At 36.7% G+C, this 22,323-nt stretch overlaps 1 pseudogene; it reads right to left on the bottom strand.

Moving 5' to 3' along the window:
- Positions 1–2,990, bottom strand: part of LOC116592015 — a 37,397-nt pseudogene extending 34,407 nt beyond the window's left edge.
- Positions 2,991–22,323: the final 19,333 nt, after the last annotated feature.

Here is a 22,323-nt window from a genome sequence, read left to right as displayed (position 1 = left end):
AAACTTTGATATTAAATATAATTCAATTCCCATTTTTAGGGTAATATAGATCCATCTGTTGATTATATTAAAAGTAATTAATTTTAAGTTTGTGTATAAATTTGGACACATTTATACATGTATATTGTGTAAACTGCATTTTTTGATAAATAAAAGTGAAATAATTAGCTAGGAGGATACTAAAATATTTAATGCATCATAAGGAGAGTGTTTTGAATTGGTAGACATAATTTCTCTCTATCTCCTTTAATTAGTTGATAGGTTCTTTGAGGTCAGAGTTCTGAAATATTTGTGCCATCACTTAGTTTCTCCTGCACCTGGCACAATAGCTTGCTTATTAATGTATTTTCAATAATAGTATCATGATTGAAATTATTGAACTTGCTTAGCAAACAGGACACTTCTGTGAAAATTAGAGATGGCAAATGTTAAATTCTCACACAGCAATGTGATTTACAGTAGAGACTTATTATTAATAGTAGTGAGATGCATTCTCTATAACAGAATCTTGTTACTATTGTGATAGAGAACCATCTTTGAAATAGCGTTTTACAAACACTTATTCTTCTAACAGTAGACATAGTTTATGAATTTTGTACAAAATTCAAACATTTTCAGAAGAAGAAGGTGTATCATTGAAAGATTGTTAGTGTATTTATGTAACCATTTAGAACAATAACAAATAGGAGGGTAGCATTCATATTTTTAATTCATGCCAGGGTGCCTGGAAATGCTTTTTATTTAATAATGTACATAAGTTAGTAAAAGATAGTATGTATAAATATGCTCATTTGGAAATTATACTTAGGTAGCACTTAAATTTCAACATAGTCAAACAGTTTAGCTTTGCAAAAACACATTATGATTCTAAGACGTTGCAAGAAGAATCTCCTACTCTTCCCTTTCCAATTATTCTCTTGTAAAGGCTGAGACAGAAGATAAAAAAAGTTTCAAAAAAAAAAAATCAGCCTATAACTTGCCTTTTACCTTGTATGTCCATATCAATTTTTATCACAAAATTTATATTTTTTATACTCCAGGCATTTCTTTTTTTAATCAGTAAAATAAAAAACAATAATGAAGAGTGGAAACATGAAAATAAACTTGAGACTTAGAAAAAAATTCCTTTAATGAGTTATACATAAGCGTGACTTATAAGATGGGTCAGTTCTAGGTTTAACAAAGGTCTGTTAGCCTTTGTGGATGATTGACATGTTTTCTGCACCTTTCAAATGTTGAACAGCCCTTGCAATTTAATATTTAAATTCAAAACACTCTTTAGAGTTGGTGGGGAAAGTAAGAGACAAGTAGAAGCTAAGTGTAGAATTGGATAAAGCATAATTACAAACTAGGTAAGGTGAATTTCTGCAAATAAACTTAATAGTTAAGGGAAGTGATGTGACACAAAAAAATAAAGGTTTCTAGGAAAAAAAACAAAAAATTAGAATCAGTAGCTCATAGACAAATGGATGACTACTAGTTAACTGACTAAACTTTCTGAAGTTTCCTCAGTAAATTAACTTTCAAAAATATTATATTAAATAAATTAATTTTTTTAGAATATATGTATATACACTCATAGATATGCACACACAGATATTCATATATATATAGATAGATAAATGCACACACAACATATGTAATGTGTGCACTTTGATCCAAGGTATCCATTTAGAAGCTAGTTTCTTAGCCTTCAGCTGTGCCCTAAATTTCGTCTTTTGGGCAAGTTACATAGTTGAGCATGAAAGACGGGGCTTTATAATAGGGATCCTGACAGAACTTTAATTATCCTGGTGTTATTTGAGTGCTACTATACTTAATTCTCTCATATACTGATAACAAAAGCAACAGTGACTTGTAACCTGCAGCTAACACATTTTTATTAACTCTTTCTACAATTTTGATATTTTATTATAGATTTTGGCATGTTATTTTGCCTGACTCCCTTTCTGTACTCAATCTTGATTTACTTCAATATATTGAGAAAGGATATTTACTATTTACTTTGTAAATATAAATAAACACTACATTTTTAGGTAACTCAGTGTATTGTTTTGACTCAGTGAGTGATAGCTTTACATAAGATCCTCCAATCAATCCAACTGGTTGTGTTTATGCCCTATGATTACAACCTGGAGCTTATAAAATAACCAGTTATCTCAAGACACTTCCCCATAATACCATTTCTAAAATCTTTAATAGTGAATTCTTAAACTAACCAAAGTATTAACTAAATACCAAATATTGACTAGAATTTTTTTCTAATATTATTATTATTTTTAAAGATTTTATTTATTTATTTGACAGAGAGAAAGATCACAAGTAGGCAGAGAAGCAGGCAGAGAAAGAGGGGGAAGCAGGCTCCCTGCTGAGCAGAGAGCCCGATGTGAAGCTCGATCCCAGGACCCTGAGATCATGACCTGAGCTGAAGGCAGCAGTTTAACCCACTGAGCCACCCAGGCACCCCTGACTAGAATTTTATAAAAAATTTCTTTCAGATTAGCTCCAACCTTACAGTTTAAAGGGGGACACGCCATGTTTGTACCACAATCTCTACTACACACTGTACTCAGCTTTATGTGGAAAAGGTCATGTCTTAATTTAATATTTGGAAGCTTAGTACAGATAGGATTTGTTAAAGGGAATAGAAAAAAATTCATGTAAACTTATGCATTGCTTTGGGGGGACAGGGTTTAATGGGACTGTACATTTGCTTTGTTTTGGAATTATGTATATGAAGGTGTTCAGTTAATTCCTTCCTTTCTCTCCATCCATGTATTGTTAACTCATTAATCCTCCACAACTCTGAACATACCTTTTCATCATTCAGTCATATTTCTGCTACTTTCAGGGTTGTGTCGGATTTCCAAGCATGAGTTGAATGTGTAGAGTTTATGACTTGGTCCTTCATCCTTTCTCATCCCATTTCCAACTGTTGTCACCTCCAAACTCATGCAAAAGTCAAGATCGCGTTTGAATTTCTTTCCCATGATGACTGTGTTTTTATTCACTTAAAAAAAAAAATTTTTTTTTAATTTACTTGGTGAGGAAAAATACTGAGTCAGTAACGCACTTAAAAACATCCAACACAGTAAAGCTCAACTGCCACCTCCACTAAGACACCTTACTTACCCCATGAGACAGTAGGATTTCTCTTGGTTTGTTACCTGTCTCAAGAGATGACTTGAAGAATTTGAAATGCAGGGACTTGAATTGTGCCTCTGTCAGGGACCAGCTGTGGAACACTGAGTTTGTTTGTTTGTTTGTTTGTTTTTGTTTTTGTTTTTGTTTTTACTCTCTGTATCTCAATTTCCTCCTCATAAAACTGGGTTGTGACGATATTACGGGTCTGTAACCTCTCGTTCTATTTTGAAATCCAAAACTCCCCAGAAAGTAAAAGCTTCTTCTATTAACTCAGACAGCTACAAATTCAACCGATCCAAGTTGTTTCCGAAGCTAAAGCTGACTTGAATTAACCTTACGATCTTCATAATACTTAGTGTGAATATTCACATTTTACTCCAGAAGTATTTTATTCCAAGTTGCTCTCAGATCCTCCTGGGCATGTTAAAAATACTTTTCTGTATCCTCAATAGCGGTGTGTAAACAGAATGTTTAGAAACCAATGAACTGCTGTCTTAACAATTAGATGGTGATGGTCCCAGTCCAGTCTAATTGTCCACCCCTTCATGACTTGCATTTTTTAGAACTTGTACATTAAATTTAAAATGAATGCCTAGATTAGATAGTCACTACCTTTGTAAATGTGTCTTAATAACAAACTTGATGAAGAGCAAATCTAATACAGCTTTAAGGGAATTTAACCTGAAGTTCTATTTATTTAAGGACAAATACAGCATATAGGAAATCCTGTTCTTTATCAAAAAGGATTTTCAACTAGGAAGGGAAAAAATGAGAGAAGTAGGTACATTTGAACAAACATGAAGAAGATCCAAGTTAAGGTTAGGTTTAAAAAAAAAAAATCTCTCTCTAGGGTGCCTAGGTTGCTCAGTGGGTAAAAGCCTCTGCCTTTGGCTCAGGTCATGATGTTAGGGTGCAGGACCCTCTGCCTACTTGTGATCTCTGTCTGTCAAATGAATAAATAAAATCTTTAAAAAAAAAAACTCTCTCTAAAATGTGCACCATGAATTTCACTACAATTCTGATTAAACATACCTCTTTTAACTCTCCTTCATATTCTTTGATCTCATATTAGAAGCTTTCCTCCAAAACAAACAAACAAACAAAAAACCCACTTTCCTTTTCTTGGATTTTTTAGTTTGCTTGTTTTAATTTTGTTATTATAAGTCAGATGAAATTTATGCTGAGCCCATCCAAGTTGCCACACCTCAGTCAACTCATAAGTGGGCCATAGGGGAAATCAAAAATGGGTCACAATTATTCCAGAATATATACACAGCATATGGCATTTTATAAGTTTGGGGACTGTGGGCCAAGTGTATATTCAGCCTTTTCATCCAGAATTGAGGATTTAGCTTTGTAATTAAAGAACCAAAGAATTCTAAATGTAGAGGTAGACGAAGGGGGAAAAGTAGAAAAGAAGAACCCATGTTCCCTCTAAGCATTCACAGTTGAAAGTGCCCAGCACCATAGGTAAATTTCCATATTCTTAGTAGAGAAAAAAAAACATAGCAGATACATTAGCCAGCTTAGATTTCCCTAACAAAACACAACAGACTGGGTAGCTTAAACAACAAAAATTTGTTTTCTCTCAGTTCTGGAGTCTAAGATCAAGGTGCCATCAGGGTTGGTTTCTGGTGAACTCTTCCTGGCTTGTAGACAGCCAAATTCTCATCCTCAAAGAGCTTCTACTATGGTGAGCAGAGAGGGATTCCTGGTGTCTATTCCTCTTCTTACAAGAACACTAGTCTTTTTGAATTAAGGTCCCATCTTCAAGACCTCACTTCACCTTTATTACCTCCTTAGTGCCCCAATTTCCAAAACAGTCACATTGGGAGTTGGGGCTTCAACATATCAATCTGTGGTTTGGGAGGGACACAATTCAGTCCATAATCCAGAAAAAGATACCTGGTAGGACACTGTGGATTTCTTGCAGACTCTCATATTTTTCCTCTTTCATCAAGAACCCTGATTTCACAGCGTATCCCTCCCTTCTTCATCTGGCACCTATGCCCCAATAAAAGCTGATCACATCTCAAATTTCAGGATTTGACCAGTATGACTTTAGGTAGAACAGCAACATAATTTATTATCCAAAATAAGACATTTTTAAGAATGAAAGGGGACTGCTATTTAATTATGAAAGAAAACAGGTAACATTTTGGGGGAAACTGCGATGTAAGGTCACAGTTGGGCATGTTTGGTTCAAGAATGAGCTCATGGTTCAGTTTGTGGCAGTGTGTTGTGAAGGTATTTTCTGGGGGTTTTAAGGAAGTCCTACTTTGGACAGGATCTTCCCACACCCCATGTAGAACTTTTAAAAGCTGTTATTTTGTTGTTGTTGTTGTTCCACCTAAAAATAAAGTAGCCTCATGAAGAGAATCTTAGAGGAGTAGAACTAGAGCCACTATAGGACTGAATGTGTTCATCCTCAAAACCCAAATTATCCCAACACATACAGCTGCACTTCTTGGAATAGGAAATTTTTCTTATAATTTAAGTTAGAGAAGACTCTTCTGTCATAGCAAGGAGCATTGCAAATGGTTTGGATTTGCATTGAACCCCACTAGCTCCATTTCTTTCTTTCTTTTTTTCTTCTTTTCTTGCCACGATTATCATTCTTTATTGGCTTAGTTCAGGTAATACCATTATGGTTCCAGTCTCCTTGAGGGTCCTTGGGCTTTAAATCTTGTTCTGCCAAACACATTCATAAGCCCTTCTTCAAACTCTGGCTTTCTAGGACACTGGATGTTTTTAGCTAAAACTAATTAAAATGTTTGAACACAAAACACAGACACTTGGGGGTTTAAGGATGTAGAAAAATAAATCACTATAAAAGTAACAGAGTACCACTAATTAGTGGCTACATTTGAGTAAACAAGTAGCTTTTAACAGAATATTTGCAAAGCGGTGTTTGTAAGTTATTTAGAGTTAAGTGGGATATTTTTAACCTGACTTCAATTTCACAGATACGTCTATTTCTATGTCTGCATCTATGATGGTCTCTCTCTCAATCTCCCAGAATCTATCTTTTTGTCTCTCTCTCTCTCATTCTTTGTCTAATATAATCATATTATATTTACAATTATTATGTATCATTTAATTGCATAATTATTAATGCATTGATATTTAATTATTAGTTAATATTAATATTATAAACATTAATTATATATAATAGCATTACATTGAGGATTTGCAGAAGAGATAAACTGATGTAGAGAATACACTATTTCTCTATGTATTAGATATAGGTATTACATATATATTTTTATATATTACATGTAACATATTAGAAATAGGGGCGCCTGGGTGGCTCAGTGTGTTAAAGCCTCTGCCTTTGGCTCAGGTCATGATCTCAGGGTCCTGGGATCGAGCCCCGCATCGGGCTCTCTGCTCAGCAGGAAGCCTGCTTTCTCCTCTCTCTCTGCCTGCCTCTCTGCCTACTTGTGATCTCTGTCTGTCAAATAAATGATAAAATCTAAAAACAAAACAAAACAAACATATTAGAAATAGTGTATCCAATTGTATAATATATTAGAAACAGTATATCCTCTATACCAGTTTATCTTTTCTACAAATCCTGATTATAATACTAATACTAACTGTCCAAACATAATAGGAAGTATAACAAGTTCATTCTGGATAATACGTTTAACATCGTAACTGGTAACTCTGAAAAGGCAAGTAACCATGGCCAGTCTCTAAGACTTGAGTCACACAAGACAACAGAAGTACAGTTAGAAACAGTGTTTTAGACTGACTGTAACATAATCAGATAATAACATTCTGAATTTGATTTGGAGTAATATTTTTTAATGTCTTCCAAGTAATTCTAAGTGGGAACAAACTACAGGCTAAAAAAGTGCAACAAAACAAAACCTACACATATAAAAATCAGAGACTTTTAAAACTGCCAGACATTACAGTGAGATATAATGACATTCCTTCCAGCATGCATTCTCCATTTCTTCCTTTTAATCAATGAAACTCCCATCCAGAGTTTAAACTGGGCACTTCACAACTTTCCTTGATGTTAAGAATGGTCACATAAATGAGTTCAGGCCAACTGGGAGTGGACCGAAATGGTCATTTCCCTTCCAGGCCTTGGCATTGAAGTGTCATGTATGAGCATGATATTGTGACTTATAATAAGAAATATATATTTGGTCTTCATTCCAGTCCCCAGCACCAGCTTAAAAAACTCTTGGAATTTCCTAAGTGAGAAAAGGGGCAAAGTTGTCCTTTATTATGTTAATAATATTAACATTAGAAACAGATTCCACCCAAGTTTGTGGGTTGGTTGTCCAGAGCCCAAACATATGATTAGAGGGTTAGAAATTTCAGTCCCTCCCTAGACCTCCAGGGAAGGAGATGGAAGTTGAATCAACCAATGATTTATTCAATCATGCTCTTGTAAGGAAGTATCTATAAAGCCCCAAAGTGTGACATTTGGAGACTGGTAAAGATGTAGAGGTGTTGGGAGAGTGGCATACTTGGAGAGGACATGAAACTCTGTACCCTTTCCCCAGACATTGTTCTATGTATCTCTTCTATCTGGCTGTTCCTGAGCTATATCCTTTAAAATAATCTGGTAATCTAGTAAGAAAAATGTTCCCCTGAGTTCTTTGAGCCACTCTAGCAAATTAAGCAAACCTAAGGATGGGGCCATGCACAACTGAAATCTGTAGCCAGTTGGTCAGAAACACAGGCGGCAGTCTGGACTTATGATTGTTGTCTGAGAGTGTGTGGGGACATCTTGTAGGACTGAGCCCCTGCTTTGGATTCTGATGATATCTCCAAGAAGATAGAATCAGAATTGAGTTGAATTGTAAGACACCCACCCAGTGTCTGAGAATTGCTTGGTAGTTTGGGAAGAAAAAACCCACACATTGGAAATGGACACAGAATATTAATGACGTAACCCATTCTCTCTTTTATTTCCTTACTGTGGGCTGGCACAAGAAGATGAAAGACTCATTCTTACTGATGCAGAAGAAGATCATGGCCTACATGATGGAGAGCAACAAGCTGAACTCTTTTTTTTTTTATTTTTTATATTTTTATAAACATATAATATATTATTAGCCCCAGGGGTACAGGTCTGTGAATTGCCAGGTTTACACACTTCACAGCACTCACTATATCACATACCCTCCCCAGTGTTCATAGCCCCACCTACCCCCTTCCCCTCAGTCACCTTCAGTTTGTTTTGTGACAGTATGAGTCTCTTATGGTTTGTCTCCCTCCCGATCCCATCTTGTTTCATTTATTCTTTTCCTACCCACCAAACCCCTACATTGCATCTCCACTTCCTCATACCAGGGAGAGCATATGATAGTTGTCTTTCTCTGACTGATTTATTTCGCTAAGCATAATACCATCTAGTTCCATCCATGTTATCGCAAATGGCAAGATTTCATTTCTTTTTTTTTTTTTAAGATTTTATTTATTTAATTTACAGAGATCACAAGTAGGCAGAGAGGCAGGCAGAGAGAGAGGAGGGCGAGCAGGCTCCCTGCTGAGCAGAGATTCCCAATGTGGGGCTCAATCCTAGGACCCTGGGATCATGACCTGAACCAAAGGCAGAGGCTTTAACCCACTGAGCCACCGAGGTGCCCCAAGATTTCTTTTCTTTTGATGGCTGCATAGTATTCCATTGTATATATATATCACATCTTCTTTATCCATTCATCTGTGGATGGACATCTAGGTTCTTTCCATAGTTTGGCTATTGTGGACATTGCTGCTATAAACATTCAGGTGCACATGCCCCTTTGGAGCACTACATTTATATCTTTAGGGTAAATACTCAGTAGTGCAATTGCTGGGTCAAAAGGTAGCTCTATTTTCAACTTTTTAAGGAACCTCCATGCTGTTTTCCAGAGAACAAGATGAACTCTTGCTTAACTTCGTGGAGCAATGCTGAAATACCAACCATTTTTTGTAAGCAATTAGATTTTTTCTGACATCAATTTAGCCTTTATCTTCCATATATACTCAGTAAAATCCACTGCCATTTAAATACTTGCATGTGGTAAACAAATCATACCTTTATCCTTATCTTTAATTTGTGTGTCTAATATAAGATCAAATCCAGTCTCTTTTTTTAATTTAATTTAATTTAATTTTTTCCAGTGTTCCAAAATTCAATGTTTATGCACCTCAGCCAGTGCTCCATGCAATACGTGCCTTCCATAATACCCATAACCAGACTCACCCAACCCCCCCACCCCCTCCAAAACCTTAGTTTTTTCTTAGAGTCCACAGTCTCTCATGGTTTGTCTCCCCCTCCAATTTCTCCCAACTCACTTCTCCTCCCCTTCTCCCAATGTCCTCCATATTCCTTATGCTCCACAAGTAAGTGAAACAATATGATAATTGACTCTCTGTGCTTGACTTATTTCACTTAGCATAATCTCCTCCAGTCCCGTCTATGTTGATACAAAAGTTGGGTATTCATCCTTTCTGATGGAGGCATAATACTCCATAGTGTATATGGACCACATCTTCCTTACCCATTCATCTGTTGAAGGGCATCTTGCTTCTTTCCACAGTTTGGTGACTGTGGTCATTGCTGCTATGAACATTGGTGTACATATGACCCTTCTTTTCACTACATCTGTATCTTTGGGATAAATACCCAGTAGTGCAATTGCTGTCATAGGGTAGCTCTATTTTAAATTTCTTAAGGAGTCTTCACACTGTTTTCCAAAGTGGCTGCACCAACTTGCCTTCCCACCAACAGTGTAAGAGGGTTCTCCTTTCTCCACATCCTCTCCAACAATTGTTTACTGTCTTGTTGATTTTGGCCATTCTAAATGGTTTAAGGTAGTATCTCAATGTGGTTTTGATTTGAATCTCCCTGATAGCTAGTGATGAAGAACATTTTTTCATGTGTCTGTTAGCCATTTGTATGTCTTCTTTGGAGAAGTGGTTGTTCCTTCTGCCCATTTTTTAATGTGATTATCTGCTTTGTGTGTGTTGAGTTTGAGGGGTTCTTTATAGACCTTGGATACCAGCCCTTTGTAGTGCCATTCGTGAATATCTTCTCCCATTCAGTGGGTTGCCTCTTTGTTTTGTTGGCTGTTTCCTTTGCTGTGCAGAAACTTTTGATCTTGATGAAGTCCCAAAAGTTCATTTCCACTATTGTTTCCTTTGTCTTTGGGGACATGTCTTGAAAGAAGTTGCTGTGGCCTATTTCGAAGAGATTACTGCTTATGTTCTTCTCTAGGATTTTGATAGATTTCTGCCTCACGTTGAGGTCTTTTATCCATTTCAAGCTTATCTTTGTGTATGGTGTAAGAAAATGGTCAAGTTTCATTCTTTTATATGTAGCTGTCCAATTTTCCCAGCACTATTTACTGAAGAGACTGCCTTTTTTCTACTGGATATTCTTTCCTGCTTTGTCAAAGATTATTTGACTATAGAGTTGAGGGTCCATATCTGGGCTCTCTACTCTGTTCCACTGGTCTAGGTGTCTGTTTTTGTGTTAGTACCATGTTGTCTTGGTGATCACAGCTTTGTGGTAAAGCTTGAAATGAGGCAACATGATGTCCCCAGTTTTTTCTTTTTTGACATTTCCTTAGCAATTCAGGGTCTCTTCTATTTCCATAAAAATTTTAGGATTATTTGTTCCTGCTCTTTGAAAATCAAATTCAGTCTTTTCTAAACATATTAATCCAAACATGAAGCCCATGGACACACACACACACACAAACACACACACTTAAACTTACACACACATTCAAATAATAGAACAAAGAAATCTTAACCATTTTCTTTCATATAAGCACATCTTACTTCATTGAATATGTTTAATGAGGATTTCCTTCTCAGCACCTACCAATAAGTCAATGTTAGCTTCCACAATCACTAGGCACAGGATACTCACAGAGATCTCCTTTACCGTGGGGCTTAAGAAGATCTGATTTATACATTTATTTTCAGGATCAGCTTTCCAACATCCAAATTGTAATGAAGTTTTGAAAAGCATTTAACCTTCATGAGGCATCTGAAAATAAGTTCTTATGAAAATGAAGAGCTTGGCACCCTCCAGAGGTCCTAGATCAATCCTCATATTCATTCTCTTCATTTTCATATTCACATGAAATTCCTGGTAATAGTAGTGTAGGCAACAAAATCTTCAATTACTGCTGGACAACAGTGATGTATGCATGCTGAAACTTGATCAAGCTGCACTTAATAAAAACTTGAATCTCAATATCTATTTGAGTTTTAAAATGCATTAGATTGCAAAGGGAAATTTTTTCTGTTTCATTAATTTTATAGTGAATGGCAATTTCCCACACATCTCATCCTACTGAATAAATTTGTTCATTAACACAAAACAATAATTCATACAATACTTCATCTAGGTGAGTACTCAATTTTTATGTGCAGTCATGGTGCATTTAAAAAATTTATTTAACATTTTAGAAATGAATTTTAACCATAGCTTTGATTTCTTATGTCACGTGGACTCCTTTCAAAGAACAAGAATATGCTAGATACTCTGATTTAAACAAGAACAACAACAAAAAAAAAAAAACAAGAAATATCCAGTTTGGAAGAAATAAACTCATATAATTTTATATAAACACAGAAACATATGTATGCATATGCATGTAAATATATGTAACTATATATGCAGATATGTATATGTGGGTGCATATATATAGTAAATATGTATTGCTTATACAATTGATAATGTGCAAATAGACGTCTGTCTATATATACAACTGTATATTATTAAAGGCATTGCAAAGCAACAACATTCATGGCAGAAATAAATGTCACCAATTTTAAAATTACAAGTATCTTCGGGGTGCCTGGGTGGCTCCGTGGGTTAAGCCTCCGCCTTTGGCTAAGGTCGTGATCTCAGGGTCCTGGGATGGAGCCCCACATCAGGTTCTCTGCACAGCAGGGAGCCTGCTTCCCCCTCTCTCTCTGCCTGATTCTCTGCCTACTTGTGATCTCTCTCTTTCTCCATTGAATAAATAGATAAAATCTTAAAAAAATTATAAGTATCTTCAAAATGTCAATTATTATGTCAGGCTGATGATTCTGATATAAAGTAGTCTTCATCTTCAAGGAATTTTTCATTTTAGAAGGCTTTTGATTTTAATTCACACAAAAAAAGTTGTACTTCAGTGTGATAACTGTTATCATACCTATAAAAACTGGGTATTATGCAATTTCTGGTAAGAGGCATTTAACCAGGTCTGATATGGGAAGAGACTGGAAGAGGTAAGATTTTTAAAGTGGATAATTTTGAGATTATCTTGAACTTTAAACAGGAGATAGAGAAATGCACACAGGCTTAGGCTATTTCAACATAGAACAGAAATGCCTGTGCAAAGAGAAAGTGTAGGTGAACTGAATTTGTTGCCTCACACTGTGTCTCTTTGGAATGCGGATTATTTGGGGTCAAGCATTTTATTTATTTTTTTAATTTTTATATATTTATTTTTATTTATTTATTTTTTCTTACCATAGCACATACCCTCCCCAATGTCCCTCATCTAGCCATGCAATCCCTCCCACCATCACCCCTCCAGCAACCTTCAGTTTTTTTTCCTGAGATTAAGAATCTCTTATGGTTTGTCTCCCTGTCTGGTTTCATCTTGTTTCATTTTTCCCTCCCTTCCCCTATGATCCTCTGTCTTATTTCTCAAATTCCTCATATCAGTGAGATCATATGGTAATTGGGGCCAGTCATCTTTAAAAAATAGAAGTCTCAATACTACATCAAAAACAAATGAGGAGCACCTGGGTGGCTCAGTGGGTTAAAGCCTCTGCCTCTGGGTTGGGCCCTGGTCTCAGGGTTCTGGGATTGAGCCCTGCATATGGCTCTCTGCTCAGTGGGGAGCCTGCTTCCTCCTCTCTCCCTGCCTGCCTCTCTGACTGCTTGTGGTCTCTGTCAATCAAAGGGATAAATAAAATCTTAAAAAAAGGGGAGGAGTCAAGATGGTGGAGAAGTAGCAGGCTGAGACTACTTCAGCTAGCCGGAGATCAGCTAGATAGCTTATCTAAAGATTGCAAACACCTGAAAATCCATCGGCAGATCGAAGAGAAGAAGAACAGCAATTTTGGAAACAGAAAAACAACCACTTTCTGAAAGGTAGGACCGGCGGAGAAGTGAATCCAAAGCGACGGGAAGATAGACCCCGGGGGGAGAAGCCAACTCCCGGCAAGCGGCGGAGCAACTGCGCACAAAATCAGGACTTTTAAAAGTCTGTTCCGCTGAGGGACATCGCTCCAGAGGCTAAACTGGGGCGAAGCCCACGCGGGGTCAGCGTGGCCTCAGGTCCCGCAGGGTCACAGAAGGATCGGGGGTGTCTGAGTGTCGCAGAGCTTGCGGGTATTGGAACGGGAAATCCGGCTACAGAGACAGAGCCGACAGTAAGCTCACAGCTCGGGGTTACCTTGAACTGGTCGCAGGCTCGGTGAGCTCGGAGCGCGGCCGGAGGTCAGGCAGACGGGAGTTACTGGGCGCTATTCTCTGAGGGCGCACTGAGGAGTGGGGCCCTGGGCTCTCGGCTCCTCCGGCCGGAGACCAGGAGGCCGCCATTTGTATTCCCGTCCTCCGGATCTCTACGGAAAGCACTCAGGGAACAAAAGCTCCTGAAAGCAAACCCGAGCGGATTACTCACCCCGGCCCCTGATAAGGGCGGTGCAATTCCACCTGGGGCAAAGACACTTGAGAATCACTACACCAGGCCCCTCCCCAGAAGATCAACAAGAAACCCAGCCGAGACCAAGTTCACCTACCAAGGAGTGCGGTTTCAATACCAAGGAGAGCAGCAGAATTCCAGAGGAGGAGAAAGCAAAGCACGGAACTCATGGCTTTTTCCCTATGATTTTTTTTAGTCTTGCAGTTAATTTAATTTTTTTCTTTTTCATTTTTTGTTTTTTTTCTCGCCTTCTGGTTAAATTTTTTTTAACTTTTACCTTTTTCTTTTTTAACGTTTTTTAACTAGTTTATTTAATATATATATTTTTTCTTTTTTATATTTTTCTTATTTGTTTTCTTTTTTTTTAATTCTTTTCTTTTCTTTTTTTTTTTTTCTTTCTTCCTTTTTGAACCTCTTTTTATCCCCTTTCTCCCCCGTCACGATTTGGGATCTCTTCTAATTTGGTTAAAACATATTTTCCTGGGGTTGTTGCCACCCTTTTAGTATTTTACTTGCTCCTTCATATACTCTTATCTGGACAAAATGACAAGACGGAAGAATTCAACACAAAAAAAAAAAAGAACAAGAGGCAGTACCGAAGGCTAGGGACCTAATCAATACAGACATTGGTAATATGTCAGATCTAGAGTTCAGAATGACAATTCTCAAGGTTCTAGCCGGGCTCGAAAAAGGCATGAAAGATATTAGAGAAACCCTCTCGAGAGATATAAAAGCCCTTTCTGGAGAAATAAAAGAACTAAAATCTAACCAAGTTGAAATCAAAAAAGCTATTAATGAGGTGCAATCAAAAATGGAGGCTCTCACTGCTAGGATAAATGAGGCAGAAGAAAGAATTAGTGATATAGAAGACCAAATGACAGAGAATCAAGAAGCTGAGCAAAAGAGGGACAAACAGCTACTGGACCACGAGGGGAGAATTCGAGAGATAAGTGACACCATAAGACGAAACAACATTAGAATAATTGGGATTCCAGAAAAGAAGAAAGAGAGAGGGGAGCAGAGTGTATACTGGAGAGGATTATTGGGGAGAATTTCCCCAATATGGCAAAGGGAACGAGCATCAAAATTCAGGAGATTCAGAGAACGCCCCTCAAAATCAATAAGAATAGGCCCACACCCCGTCATCTAATAGTAAAATTTACAAGTCTCAGTGACAAAGAGAAAATCCTGAAAGCAGCCCGGGAAAAGAAGTCTGTAACATACAATGGTAAAAATATTAGATTGGCAGCTGACTTATCCACAGAGACCTGGCAGGCCAGAAAGAGCTGGCATGATGTTTTCAGAGCACTAAATGAGAAAAACATGCAGCCAAGAATACTATATCCAGCTAGGCTATCATTGAAAATAGAAGGAGAGAGTAAAAGCTTCCAGGACAAACAAAAACTGAAAGAATTTGCAAACACCAAACCAGCTCTACAGGAAATATTGAAAGGGGTCCTCTAAACAAAGAGAGAGCCTACAAGTGGTAGATCAGAAAGGAACAGAGACCATATACAGTAACAGTCACCTTACAGGCAATACAATGGCACTAAATTCATATCTCTCAATAGTTACCCTGAATGTTAATGGGCTAAATGCCCCTGTCAAAAGACACAGGGTATCAGAATGGATAAAAAAACAGAACCCATCTATATGTTGCCTCCAAGAAACTCATTTTAAGCCCGAAGACACCTCCAGATTTAAAGTGAGGGGGTGGAAAAGACTTTACCATGCTAATAGACATCAGAAGAAAGCAGGAGTGGCAATCCATTTTATCAGATCAATTAGATTTTAAGCCAAAGTCTATAATAAGAGATGAGGAAGGACACTATATCATACTCAAAGGGTCTGTCCAACAAGAAGATTTAACAATTTTAAATATCTATGCCCCCAACGTGGGAGCAGCCAACTATATAAACCAATTAATAACAAAATCAAAGAAACACATAAACAACAATACAATAATAGTAGGGGACTTTAACAGTCCCCTCACTGAAATGGACAGATCATCCAAGCAAAAGATCAGCAAGGAAATAAAGGCCTTAAATGACACACTGGACCAGATGGACATCACAGATATATTCAGAACATTTCATCCCAAAGCAACAGAATACACATTCTTCTCTAGTGCACATGGAACATTCTGCAGAATAGATCACATCCTCGGTCCTAAATCAGGACTCAACCGGTATCAAAAGATTGGGATCATTCCCTGCATATTTTCAGACCACAATGCTCTAAAGCTAGAACTCAACCACAAAAGGAAGTTTGGAAAGAACCCAAATACATGGAGACTAAACAGCATCCTTCTAAAGAATGAATGGATCAACCGAGAAATTAAAGAAGAATTGAAAAAAATCATGGACACAAATGATAATGAAAATACAACGGTTCAAAATCTGTGGGCACAACAAAGGCAGTCCTGAGAGGAAAATTTATAGCGGTATAAGCCTTTCTCAAGAAACAAGAGAGGTCTCAGGTACACAACCTAACCCTACACCTAAAGGAGCTGGAGAAAGAACAAGAAAGAAACCCTAAGCCCAGCAGGAGAAGAGAAATCATAAAGATCAGAGCAAAAATCAATGAAATAGAAACCAAAAAAACAATAGAACAAACCAACGAAACTAGGAGCTGGTTCTTTGAAAGAATTAATAAAATTGATAAACCCCTGGCCCGACTTATCAAAAAGAAAAGAGAAAGGACCCAAATAAATAAAATCATGAATGAAAGAGGAGAGATCACAACTAACACCAAAGAAATACAAACTATAAGAACATACTATGAGCAACTCTATGCCAATAAATTTGACAATCTGGAAGAAATGGATGCATTCCTAGAAACATATAAACTACCACAACTGAACCGGGAAGAAATAGAAAGCCTGAACAGACCCATAACCAGTAAGGAGATTGAAATAGTCATTAAAAATCTCCAAACAAACAAAAGCCCAGGGCCAGACGGCTTCCCGGGGGAATTCTACCAAACATTTAAAGAAGAACTAATTCCTATTCTCCTGAAACTGTTCCAAAAAATAGAAATGGAAGAAAAACTTCCAAACTCATTTTATGAGGCCAGCATCACCTTGATCCCAAAACCAGACAAGGATCCCATCAAAAAAGAGAGCTATAGACCAATATCCTTGATGAACACAGATGCGAAAATACTCAACAAAATACTAGCCAATAGGATTCAACAGTACATTAAAATGATTATTCACCATGACCAAGTGGGATTTAATCCAGGGCTGCAAGGTTGGTTCAACATCCACAAATCAGTCAATGTGATACAACACATCAATAAAAGAAAGAACAAGAACCATATGATACTCTCAATAGATGCTGAAAAAGCATTTGACAAAGTACAGCATCCCTTCCTGATCAAAACTCTTCAAAGTGTTGGGATAGAGGGCACATACCTCAATATCATCAAAGCCATCTATGAAAAACCCACCGCAAATATCATTCTCAATGGAGAAAAACTGAAAGCTTTTCCGCTAAGGTCAGGAACACGGCAGGGATGTCCATTATCACCACTGCTATTCAACATAGTACTAGAGGTCCTAGCCTCAGCAGTCAGACAACAAAAGGAAAATAAAGGCATCCAAATCGGCAAAGAAGAAGTCAAATTATCACTCTTCACAGATGATATGATACTATATGTGGAAAATCCAAAAGACTCCACTCCAAAACTGCTAGAATGTATACAGGAATTCGGTAAAGTGTCAGGATATGAAATCAATGCACAGAAATCAGTTGCATTTCTTTACACCAACAGCAAGACAGAAGAAAGAGAAATTAAGGAGTCAATCCCATTTACAATTGCACCCAAAACCATAAGATACCTAGGAATAAACCTAACCAAAGAGGCACAGAATCTATACTCAGAAAACTATAAAGTACTCATGAAAGAAATTGAGGAAGACACAAAGAAATGGAAAAATGTTCCATGCTCCTGGATTGGAAGAATAAATATTGTGAAAATGTCTATGCTACCTAAAGCAATCTACACATTTAATGCAATTCCTATCAAAGTACCATCCATCTTTTTCAAAGAAATGGAACAAATAATTCTAAAATTTATATGGAACCAGAAAAGACCTCGAATAGCCAAAGGGATATTGAAAAAGAAAGCCAACGTTGGTGGCATCACAATTCCGGACTTCAAGCTCTATTACAAAGCTGTCATCATCAAGACAGCATGGTACTGGCACAAAAACAGACACATAGATCAATGGAACAGAATAGAGAGCCCAGAAATAGACCCTCAACTCTACAGTCAACTAATCTTCGACAAAGCAGGAAAGAATGTCCAATGGAAAAAAACCAGCCTCTTCAATAAATGGTGCTGGGAAAATTGGACAGCCACATGCAGAAAAATGAAATTGGACCATTTCCTTACACCACACACGAAAATAGACTCAAAATGGATGAAGGACCTCAATGTGCGAAAGGAATCCATCAAAATCCTTGAGGAGAACACAGGCAGCAACCTCTTCGACCTCAGCCGCAGCAACATCTTCCTAGGAACAACGCCAAAGGCAAGGGAAGCAAGGGAAAAAATGAACTATTGGGATTTCATCAAGATCAAAAGCTTTTGCACAGCAAAGGAAACAGTTAACAAAATCAAAAGACAACTGGCAGAATGGGAGAAGATATTTGCAAACGACATATCAGATAAAGGACTAGTGTCCAGAATCTATAAAGAACTTAGCAAACTCAACACCCAAAGAACAAATAATCCAATCAAGAAATGGGCAGGGGACATGAACAGACATTTCTGCAAAGAAGACATCCAGATGGCCAACAGACACTTGAAAATGTGCTCCATATCACTCGGCATCAGGGAAATACAAATCAAAACCACAATGAGATATCACCTCACACCAGTCAGAATGGCTAAAATCAACAAGTCAGGAAATGACAGATGCTGGCGAGGATGCGGAGAAAGGGGAACACTCCTACACTGTTGGTGGGAATGCAAGCTGGTGCAGCCACTCTGGAAAACAGCATGGAGGTTCCTCAAAATGTTGAAAATAGAACTGCCCTATGACCCAGCAATTGCACTATTGGGTATTTACCCTAAAGATACAAACGTAGTGATCCAAAGGGGCACGTGCACCCGAATGTTTATAGCAGCAATTTCCACAATAGCCAAACTATGGAAAGAACCTAGATGTCCATCAACAGATGAATGGATAAAGAAGAGGTGGTATATATACACAATGGAATACTATGCAGCCATCAAAAGAAATGAAATCTTGCCATTTGCGACAACATGGATGGAACTAGAGCGTATCATGCTTAGCGAAATAAGTCAAGAGGAGAAAGACAACTATCATATGATCTCCCTGATATGAGGAAGTGGTGATGCAACATGGGGGCTTAAGTGGGTAGGAGAAGAATAAATGAAACAAGATGGGATTGGGAGGGGACAAACCATAAGTGACTCTTAATCTCACAAAACAAACTGAGGGTTGCTGGGGGAAGGGGGTTTGGGAGAAGGGGGTGGGATTATGGACATTGGGGAGGGTATGTGCTTTGGTGAGTGCTGTGAAGTGTGTAAACCAGGTGATTCACAGACCTGTACCCCTGGGGATAAAAATATATGTTTATAAAAAATAAAAAATTAAAAAAAAAACACCAAACTTCTCTCAAAATAAAAAGGACATTTTAAAATAATAAAAAAAAAAATCTTAAAAAAAAAAAAAAAAGATGTACTGGTATGGTGAGTAACATAATAAAAAAAAAAAAGAGTAAAGAAAAGAAACAGAAGTCTCAAGAAGGTTTTCATTTTGCCTTCACTACCAACTGCCTAAAAGAATTAGATAGAAGACCTGTTCTAAGAAGGGAGCAATCACTTCAGATAGCTACAGTGCAATATTAACTAGTTGTGGTAGATGAGGAGGAACTTGGCAAACTATTAAAACTTCTCTCTATGTTCCATTTTTCTGTATGTCCCATTGTTTCTGTATGGCCCAGCTAAATATGTTCACCAAACATTCACTCTTTTCATCTTCCTGTAAATTGTACTCCTTCCCTTTGAAGTCCCTAACTCCTGCTTTCTTCCCCTTAGCTCAGGATGACATATAAAAGCCTCAACTGAGTGACTGCCCATGGGCTTCATATTCCTGTGGAGTCCTATATGTAAGTAATTAAATGTGATTTTCTCCTGTTCGTATCTTCCATATTGATTTAATTATTAAAATAACCAGAAGAATCTTCAGGAGTAGAGAAAAATTCTTCCTCTCCAACACAGAACAAGCAGGTGACTGTATGTAGATTGCTCTGTGTAGAGAATAGTGTGCAAATGAGGTCATGGGCCTTGTGGAAACTGGATGCTCCTACTATAGCCCCCCAGCATCTCCGTTTCCATCCTCTCAACAATTTTGATCATACAAACAACCCCTGTAATGAAGAGGATACTTTTGAATTTAAAAACATGGAAATAAAAACACTTTAAACTGATAACTAATTTGATGGGAAACGGGTGGGGAAAATGGGATAAGCTTTTTCATACCAGTATTTTTTTCTCCTCAATACTTCTTTTGCTTATTCAATGTGTCATAATTATTAAAATATATTCTAGTATATAAAGATAAATATATATTTTCCTTGAAGAGAGTATGCACAACTGAAAGAAAGTTTGTTAATAAAATCATGCATTTAAAAATTTCTCCTGATTAAAAAATAATACATGCATACAATTTTCTGTGATTTTTATTTTAGCTCCTTTTCCCCACCTTTGTATTTAAAATATAGAGACATGACTTGTGAAAACGTTTAATCTAAGACTACTTGAAATTCACTAAAAGTCCACACTTGCAAACTATAAATACAGTTTCCTCTTTCAAGTATTTTTCTTAAGTAATAGTTTTCCCCAATCTATTTTCCTATTCACTCTTGTAAATTTTTGCCTTCAATTACATTGCAGGGGATTGCCCCTTCATCCCCCAAAATTTGGTTATACTTTAAAAGCAATTTAAGTTTTATGTTTATAGATTCAATGTCATATGGCAGAACACTACGAGTGGTTTTCAATTTAATGGCTCATATTTGTAAACATTATTTGTCTTGCAATTCAACTCACATCTAGCAAATTGCCTTTTAATGATCTACCTTACAAACAGGTATAGTGTGCAGAGTTACAGAGATTTTTAATAGCTTTGCCTGTGGCATCTTTTTGCAAAGAATGAATTGCAGCTACTGCTTTATTTAAAAAAAAAGAAAAGTTATATATTGCAGGTATCCAGATTTTCTATAAACCTAAAAGAATTAAAAATAAGGCAAATAAGAGTAATTTATCATTACTTCCATTAAAGCAACCACCAATGCTATGTCTAAAAATAAGATGATTTTGAATCGAATGTCAAAATCAAGTCATACACAGGAAGTAATCTTTGGGGAAGTTAAGTGACCAGGCTGTCTGCACCTTGACACTTTTAATATATCTATATCTATATCTATATCTATATCTAATTTTGAATTCTACTTCTGTCAATAGCAATGCTTGAGCATTATTAATTACTCTGGCCATTAATTACTCTGGACAGTAGCACACTTGTCCCGAAATTCTCAGTGTAAGTTTAAGCTTTGGTAACTTCAGATATATAAACAGTATAACCTTAAGCAAAATTGAAAATTGATATTTCATTTTATTGAGTATTCATTTATTTTTGTAAATTTCTAATACAAATTATATTTTAATTATTATTATTTTTCATTTTGGTCTTTCAGATTGAAAGTGGTGACATTGTCTAAAAAATACAAAGTAAAAACAAAAAACACATATTTCAACATCTAAAACTTCAGTTCTTTACTTTTACAAACTATAGACCTAGGAATGGATCTTAATTCTGGTATTATTTGTAAAATCTTGGAGAAAATATCAATTATCTCAAACAAAAACATTGAACCAATTATACTGCCATTCAGGTTTCCTGTAAAATTTAATAAAAATATATATGCAGTATCTATGATGTTACATGAAATTTGGTAGGTACTACTTAACTTTAGACATTGTAGCTATTTTTGTGGATTATTCATTTGGTTTTCTTTCATTTAAAACACACTAGGTAGTTAAAGTCAACTAAGGAGAAAGCTGTAATATATAAATGGAAGCCACAATGAAATGTATTATTCAATTAATAATGGCCTTTCTAATTACAAACCACACTACATTTCTTTAAGCACAGACCATCTTTTGATATGCAAAGTAGTATTGAGACAATCAGTTTAACTTCCACTTTTATTCCTCATCACAATTCAATATAGTGCAGCAAGGTCATTAGGACCCTGATTTCGGGATCAGACAGAATTGAATTACATTCTTTGATCTAATACATAATAACTGGGCATCCATGGGCAAATTTCTTAATCCACAATTACCAAAACTCAATTCCCTCAGCTATAATGTTTGGACATTTAACCCAACACAAATCCATGTACATAATCCAGACTAAATGCAAGTTGGTGTAGCCACTTTGGAAAACAGTGTAAAGATTCCTTAGGAA

Source organism: Mustela erminea, chromosome 1, assembly GCF_009829155.1.
Source record: "Mustela erminea isolate mMusErm1 chromosome 1, mMusErm1.Pri, whole genome shotgun sequence".
Classification (NCBI taxonomy): Eukaryota; Metazoa; Chordata; class Mammalia; order Carnivora; family Mustelidae; genus Mustela; species Mustela erminea.
Note: the sequence above shows the minus strand (reverse complement) of the source record. Positions and strands in the feature narration are given on the sequence as shown.